The sequence below is a fragment of the Anomaloglossus baeobatrachus genome, chromosome 1 (assembly GCF_048569485.1).
Source record: "Anomaloglossus baeobatrachus isolate aAnoBae1 chromosome 1, aAnoBae1.hap1, whole genome shotgun sequence".
Taxonomy (NCBI): domain Eukaryota; kingdom Metazoa; phylum Chordata; class Amphibia; order Anura; family Aromobatidae; genus Anomaloglossus; species Anomaloglossus baeobatrachus.
The window spans coordinates 186,082,897-186,091,424 of record NC_134353.1 but is presented as its reverse complement, the minus strand read 5'-3'; the positions used below and the strand labels follow the sequence as shown (position 1 = coordinate 186,091,424).

Sequence of the window (8,528 nt, the reverse complement as noted above, 5' to 3'; positions counted from 1 at the left end):
TTTACAGGGATATTAGGACTAGTGAAAGAGAAAATTATACATAAAAAATTAGAATACAAATGAAAAAACAGTAAAACACTGTTATGCTTTCAAATAATATAATACATCATACATGTAGGGGAAATGGCGGAAACCGCAAAGACCACAAAACAACATATACATAGATTTCATAGGCACCAATAGGGGGAACATAAAAAAATAATAATAACTCCATTAGGCTAAGTGACAATCTGTTGAGACATGAAGACAATCATTAGAGAAGTGACAATACTTAATATTTGGACACGTACCTATGTGTCAAGAGAGCTGTCAAATTACATCAGTGTGAATAGGAGACAAAAACTGATCGTCAAAACTAATGGAAAGACTACGCACGCGGTCTATGGTAAAAGGAGATAAGAAAGACAATTATCCATGGTTTGTATGAATAGAACAGAATTTAGTAAAAAGTCTGATTATCCAAGTCCAAGCAAGAATTGAAAAGGGGAGGCGTACCTTGTAGGTAAACCTGTGTGTATGATGCTATGCAAAATGCCCATCAATGACGTGCCGTGAATAGGTATGTAACAGAGTAAGTCTCCTACAGGAGTCAAATGGTGAAAAAACATGAAAAAAGAGAATTATGATATAATCTGTGCTCATATAGGGAGCTAATGTACATAGGTAGTTAGATTAGATAAATAAATGTATAGGGTACCGGCCAAGGCCCTTATATATATGAACGTACCACAGTAGGAAAACTGATTAGTGATGGTCAGTCAAAATTGGATAGAGTGTCCGATCACCTGGGTGAAAGGTCACGTCACGAGGTAATTTCAGGTTATCTGTTGATGGTACATATGACAAAAAAATGAGGCCATGAAAAGAGAAAAAAGAAAAAGGAAAAAAGGGGAGCAATGGAAGTAAGAGGGGAGAGAAAAGAAGAGAAAAAGGAGTGTACCTACCCGTGTGGCAGGGTTGGTAGAGGTAATAGTAAAAGGGGGAACAACTGATCATATGTACCTGGTCTCGCTGAATCTGACCAGGTCAGTATGTTAGAGTGTACCGCTGTAAATAGGTTGTGGTGCGGGGTGATGAACTTCACCTGATGTGTCTTGTTTAGGTCAGGGGGATTTCAAGCAGGAAAAAGCGAAAATCCTGTGTGGATAGAACAGGTATATATCAATCACAGCCACACATCAGGTGGATGTGGGGAAATCCAGAAAGCTATACAAGTTATAAGGATATAATGCACCAATATACCTTCCTATGAGGGGGAAATCACTCAAAAGGCAGATTTATACATAGAGGTGTATCAAAGAGCATCAGAGGAGTACGTGGTGGGTCTGCAGATGAGGTATCCTGCTTAATGTATGTTAATCCAATCAACGCAGGAATGCTGTGTAAATAAAGAAATTCCATAGTATAATGGTATATATCAATCACATTAGTATATGAGGGTAAATGCAAAAGGAGATGAACAGACAAGGAAATACAGAGATATACCTTCCAATGAGGAGGAGATGGCAGAGCAGCCGAATGAATTAATGTAAGGAAGCCTGTAATTAAAATGCAAGGGATTTAGGAAATGGCCGGGCCTGAATGAGAAGAGGTAAAAGGGATAAAAAAGTGCCATTTAGGTCGTACCTGCGGTTAGTTGGTAAGGGGGTCCCCTGTAGTGGCGTCAGCGGTGTGCATAGGTGGCTGTGGGCTCTTTTATGTGTGGCCGGTTATCACAGCTGCGTCCACTTCCTGTTTAGGAGTGGAACGCAGTAAGGCTGATGAACCGCACGCCCGCGCATGCGCATTAGCGTCAAATCTCGTGCATGCGCAGAGCGGGTGAAAATCAGCTTGTGCCTATGGAGCGAGGTGTTGTTTGTAAACAACCGCTGACAGCTAAGGTGGTGGATGGGATAAATAGACATTAAAGGTTATAATGGGATTGGGCATGTGTGTGTGTAATGGATTGTTTGATTATGTTAACGTGGGTGGAGCAAAGCATGAAAGGGGACATATAATGGTGATTTAAGAAGATATGATAATTAGGAAGATAAGAGCATAGAGATTATGGGGAATTTAAGGGAAAGGAAGAAAGGAAAAGGAGGATCATACAAAGGTTATAAAGGAAGGTAGTGGAGCAAAGCATGAAAGGGGACATATAATAGTGATTTAAGAAGATATGATAATCATGAAGATAAGAGCATAGAGATTATGGGGAATTTAAGGGAAAGGAAGAAAGGAAAAGGAGGATCATACAAAGGTTATAGAGGAAGGTAGTGTATGTCTAATGTGGGCTGTTATAGTGCTAAAATGGGGTGATACAGACACTAGGGAAGAAAAGGGATTGTAAGCAGGAGAAGAGGTGGGATAGAAAGATAGAAACGAAAGAAAAAGGAAGAAAGACAGAACTGTGAAAAACTTTATTGGTGTGGGATATGACGGATACTAAAGGTTTTTTATGTTCCCCCTATTGGTGCCTATGAAATCTATGTATATGTTGTTTTGTGGTCTTTGCGGTTTCCGCCATTTCCCCTACATGTATGATGTATTATATTATTTGAAAGCATAACAGTGTTTTACTGTTTTTTCATTTGTATTCTAATTTTTTATGTATAATTTTCTCTTTCACTAGTCCTAATATCCCTGTAAAAGATCCAGGTGGATTGAAACGTCGGACGGACTATTTTTTGTAAATACACAATAAAACATATTTTTCAAGCCATATCAAGGACTCTTCCATTACATTGTGGTGTGCCGGATAGACTTTATTGTATTGCTGGACTTATTATTCCAGAGCACCCGCCCCTCCGAGTGAGCCAGGTCTATTCTATTGACTTGACATTTTTTTACCTGTGCTCCTCATCTCCGTATCTTTTTCGAATGTCTTTCTCAACTTTCTCCTATGACAAGGACGAAGTGACCAACATTCTTGCGAAGGTGACAACACCGGTTTCCTTCTTGTCGGTACCTTCAGAAGAATTGCGCACACGCGACTATGAGAAGGAGCTTAGGAAACAAACAGCTCTAGAGTTACACTGTGGAACCCTTGCCGAGTACCATAAAGCTCAAAGAATTCCCAGAGGCTTAAGAGTGTCCCTACATCCCACGATCTTCTCGGATAATCCGGAGTACTGCTCCAAATACGAAAGCATTTTAAATAAATGCTCAATGGATATTATTATTCTTACCATCGAATATCTCCAGAAAGAAATTGCTGAATTAACACCAAAAATCCAGTCCATAGAGGATCAATTCTCTAATACCTTGCCTTCCGCCGAATGGGATAGACTGAGGGCTAAGACCAAAGAAACAATCGCTGGATTTCAGAAGACATTGCAGGAGAGGAAAAGAGTAAAGTTCATCAGAGATCAAGAGGACTACTTAAAAGACCGTGTTTACAGATGGCGCTTCATGGACTCTAACTCATTGCGTCGTCCCAATTACAATAGATACTCAGCCTCATCCGGCTCCGATAGCGAGTCCTTTTCCTCTCACTCCTCTCGTTTTTTAGACACAAGACAACCTTCTGGCGGAAGACAAGGAGGGGCAAGAGGAAGGCAAAACTCGTCTTATCGGATACAGACCAGATCTCAGGTATGACTAATATAGTCTACAATATTTCCTCCCATAACTTAACACACTTTGAGTCTCAGGTCCTACAGAGGGGCCTATCTTTTTGCCCTACCCCCTCATTTAACCCATTTCAGTTAGACCAGGAAATGAGGCGCTTTTTCAGGAGCCTTAGGCTCAAGGCCCATTTCGCGGCCCATAGTGAGACTAACACACGAAATGATGACGTAGAGCACAATCCCGACACACTCTCACTACGTAACCTTAATCTCAGGCTCTCTAGCACATTCAATCCCCCAAAGACCTACCATCCGGTCGAAACTTACATTTCACTGGTTACCAATGATGTCAACAAAACACTCAGGGACATTGAGAGTGGTGAGTATAGGGTTAAATACAATATGACACCCGATGAGAAAAGGGCCATTCAAGACCTCAAGAATAATAAGAAAATCATAATCAAACCCGCCGACAAAGGAGGCTCTATTGTAGTACTCGATAAAACATACTATTTAGCCGAGATACACAGACAACTAGAGGATAGATCCACTTACCTGCCCATTGCCCAGGACCCCACATCCCAAATTCAGAATTTGATTAAGGACAAGGTAGATTACCATTTACACCTAGGGACCATAGACAACAAACTTGCTGAATTTCTCATTAAGTCCAATCCTGTTACACCTGTTTTCTACATTCTACCAAAAATACATAAGAATCTCCAGACGCCTCCAGGGCGACCCATAGTGGCCTCGACAGACTCAATCCTTTCACCACTAGCAATTACCATCGAAAAGATTCTCACGCCACTTATACCCAGAATCCCATCATATTTAAAAGATACATCGGACTTTTTGACACAGGTGACACAATTTGGCACCCTTCCATCTGAGTGTTTGCTCGTTACGTTTGATGTAAACAGCTTATACACGAGTATCGAGCACTCTGATGGCATTCAAGCTGTAGATTGGTTTCTTGAGTTACACAAAATATTAACACCAGGACAACAGTCACTATGTATGGACCTATTACATTTAGTCCTAGGACATAACTATTTTCTATTCGAGGACCAATTCTACATACAACAAAGGGGTACCGCCATGGGATCAAACATGGCACCACCCTATGCGAATATCTACATGGCGCACTATGAGACAACATACATCTACAATCACCCTCTGTGGAGACAGCACACTCTGTTGTGGAAAAGGTACATAGATGATGTATTTGTCATTTGGCACGGTAGCATGGACTCTCTTAATGAATTTCACCGAGACATCAATTCCTATAGAATAGGGCTCACTTTCACTATTCACAGTGATCCGAAACAAATTAACTTCTTAGACACCATGGTTCTTCTATCCCCCAGTGGCACTATTAGTACGGATCTTTTTGTGAAATCAACGGACAGAAACAGCCTTTTGCATTTCTCTAGCTGCCATCCTTCCCACACTAAGAAAGCCTTGCCTCTCTCACAGTCTAAGAGAATTGAGCGGATTGTCTCCGATCCCTCACAACGCCAAACTAGATTACAGGAGATGGGACACAAATTTATGTCTAGAGGCTACCCTAGTAACATCGCCTACAATTGTACGTCGAAACCACGTCCTAGGCAGAACAACACCCCACGCATCACCTGTGTCCAAACATATCATCCCTTCTCGCCTCTGTTTAGAGGTATTATTTCCAAACATTGGTCCCTCCTTCAAACAGCCTACCCCTCCATTACTGAATTTTCAACTTTACCCTTATTTTGTCACAAAAGACCTAGAAATCTGAGGGACAATCTCGTTAGGGCTGATGTAGGATCTGCACACACCGAAGCACGTCAAATCTTCCTTGGGACTCCCAGAAATGGAAATTTTCCGTGTCTACATTGCTTACAATGTAACAACCTCACCCGAGGTAACTCCCTCACACATCCACATACAGGCAAAAGTGACCCCATTAGAGGTTTCTTCACATGTGACTCCTCCTATGTCGTATACCTGATCAAGTGCCCTTGCGGTCTCGGATATGTTGGGGAGACCACCCAACATATCCGAGACCGCATAAGTAAACACAAATCTACAATACGGTGTCAACAGATCCTTTTACCCGTTCCACATCATTTTGTGTCACACAATCACACAGTGGCCCAACTGAGATTTCAGGTAATCGAGCATATCCCACCCATACGCAGAGGTGGTGACAGAATAAGAAAACTCAAGGAAAGGGAGTCCTTCTGGATTTACACCTTGGGCACGCTTGAACCTAAGGGTCTGAATCGCGAGTATGAAGTATACACTTGACTCTACTTTGCAAGGGTCTCCTATTTTGTCTTTTTCTTTCGTTTTATAATAATCATTATTGATGGTACATGAATTGTTACGCAGATTATGTCTGATTATGTCTGATTTCCATGTCTAACCCTTCTTCTCTTTTCTTCACCTCCAGGTTCCCTTAGTCACGTGAAACGCCTGCCGCACCCGACCATGACCCACTGTTTCACCTTAGAAGTCACGCACCCTACACTTTCACTTGCCAGCACTGTCTTAGGTTTGTATTAGGTATGCACCAACACTATATTTCTTCGTATTGGGAATGCACCAACACTATATATTAGGAATGCACTAACATTATATTCTTGCCTAGCAAGTTTCACTCACGCCGCATGAGCATGTGTCTTTGGCATGTTTCACTGATATTACACTACCCTTCAGTATCCGTCATATCCCACACCAATAAAGTTTTTCACAGTTCTGTCTTTCTTCCTTTTTCTTTCGTTTCTATCTTTCTATCCCACCTCTTCTCCTGCTTACAATCCCTTTTCTTCCCTAGTGTCTGTATCACCCCATTTTAGCACTATAACAGCCCACATTAGACATACACTACCTTCCTCTATAACCTTTGTATGATCCTCCTTTTCCTTTCTTCCTTTCCCTTAAATTCCCCATAATCTCTATGCTCTTATCTTCATGATTATCATATCTTCTTAAATCACCATTATATGTCCCCTTTCATGCTTTGCTCCACTACCTTCCTTTATAACCTTTGTATGATCCTCCTTTTCCTTTCTTCCTTTCCCTTAAATTCCCCATAATCTCTATGCTCTTATCTTCCTAATTATCATATCTTCTTAAATCACCATTATATGTCCCCTTTCATGCTTTGCTCCACCCACGTTAACATAATCAAACAATCCATTACACACACACATGCCCAATCCCATTATAACCTTTAATGTCTATTTATCCCATCCACCGCCTTAGCTGTCAGCGGTTGTTTACAAACAACACCTCGCTCCATAGGCACACGCTGATTTTCACCCGCTCTGCGCATGTGCGAGATTTGACGCTAATGCGCATGCGCGGGCGTGCGGTTCATCAGCCTCACTGCGTTCCACTCCTAAACAGGAAGTGGACGCAGCTGTGATAACCGGCCACACATAAAAGAGCCCACAGCCACCTATGCACACCGCTGACGCCACTACAGGGGACCCCCTTACCAACTAACCGCAGGTACGACCTAAATGGCACTTTTTTATCCCTTTTACCTCTTCTCATCCAGGCCCGGCCATTTCCTAAATCCCTTGCATTTTAATTACAGGCTTCCTTACATTAATTCATTCGGCTGCTCTGCCATCTCCTCCTCATTGGAAGGTATATCTCTGTATTTCCTTGTCTGTTCATCTCCTTTTGCATTTACCCTCATATACTAATGTGATTGATATATACCATTATACTATGGAATTTCTTTATTTACACAGCATTCCTGCGTTGATTGGATTAACATACATTAAGCAGGATACCTCATCTGCAGACCCACCACGTACTCCTCTGATGCTCTTTGATACACCTCTATGTATAAATCTGCCTTTTCAGTGATTTCCCCCTCATAGGAAGGTATATTGGTGCATTATATCCTTATAACTTGTATAGCTTTCTGGATTTCCCCACATCCACCTGATGTGTGGCTGTGATTGATATATACCTGTTCTATCCACACAGGATTTTCGCTTTTTCCTGCTTGAAATCCCCCTGACCTAAACAAGACACATCAGGTGAAGTTCATCACCCCGCACCACAACCTATTTACAGCGGTACACTCTAACATACTGACCTGGTCAGATTTAGCGAGACCAGGTACATATGATCAGTTGTTCCCCCTTTTACTATTACCTCTACCAACCCTGCCACACGGGTAGGTACACTCCTTTTTCTCTTCTTTTCTCTCCCCTCTTACTTCCATTGCTCCCCTTTTTTCCTTTTTCTTTTTTCTCTTTTCATGGCCTAATTTTTTTGTCATATGTACCATCAACAGATAACCTGAAATTACCTCGTGACGTGACCTTTCACCCAGGTGATCGGACACTCTATCCGATTTTGACTGACCATCACTAATCAGTTTTCCTACTGTGGTACGTTCATATATATAAGGGCCTTGGCCGGTACCCTATACATTTATTTATCTAATCTAACTACCTATGTACATTAGCTCCCTATATGAGCACAGATTATATCATAATTCTCTTTTTTCATGTTTTTCACCATTTGACTCCTGTAGGAGACTTACTCTGTTACATACCTATTCACGGCACGTCATTGATGGGCATTTTGCATAGCATCATACACACAGGTTTACCTACAAGGTACGCCTCCCCTTTTCAATTCTTGCTTGGACTTGGATAATCAGACTTTTTACTAAATTCTGTTCTATTCATACAAACCATGGATAATTGTCTTTCTTATCTCCTTTTACCATAGACCGCGTGCGCAGTCTTTCCATTAGTTTTGACGATCAGTTTTTGTCTCCTATTCACACTGATGTAATTTGACAGCTCTCTTGACACATAGGTACGTGTCCAAATATTAAGTATTGTCACTTCTCTAATGATTGTCTTCATGTCTCAACAGATTGTCACTTAGCCTAATGGAGTTATTATTATTTTTTTATGTTCCCCCTATTGGTGCCTATGAAATCTATGTATATGTTGTTTT

At 41.3% G+C, this 8,528-nt stretch overlaps 1 long non-coding RNA gene across 1 annotated transcript; it reads left to right on the top strand.

The window, feature by feature from the left end:
* The first annotated feature begins 3,501 nt into the window (after positions 1–3,501).
* Positions 3,502–7,419, top strand: LOC142290980 (uncharacterized). Its single transcript, XR_012750422.1, has 3 exons — positions 3,502–3,573; positions 5,986–6,087; positions 7,298–7,419. It is a non-coding gene; the product is annotated as an uncharacterized LOC142290980 (long non-coding RNA).
* Positions 7,420–8,528: the final 1,109 nt, after the last annotated feature.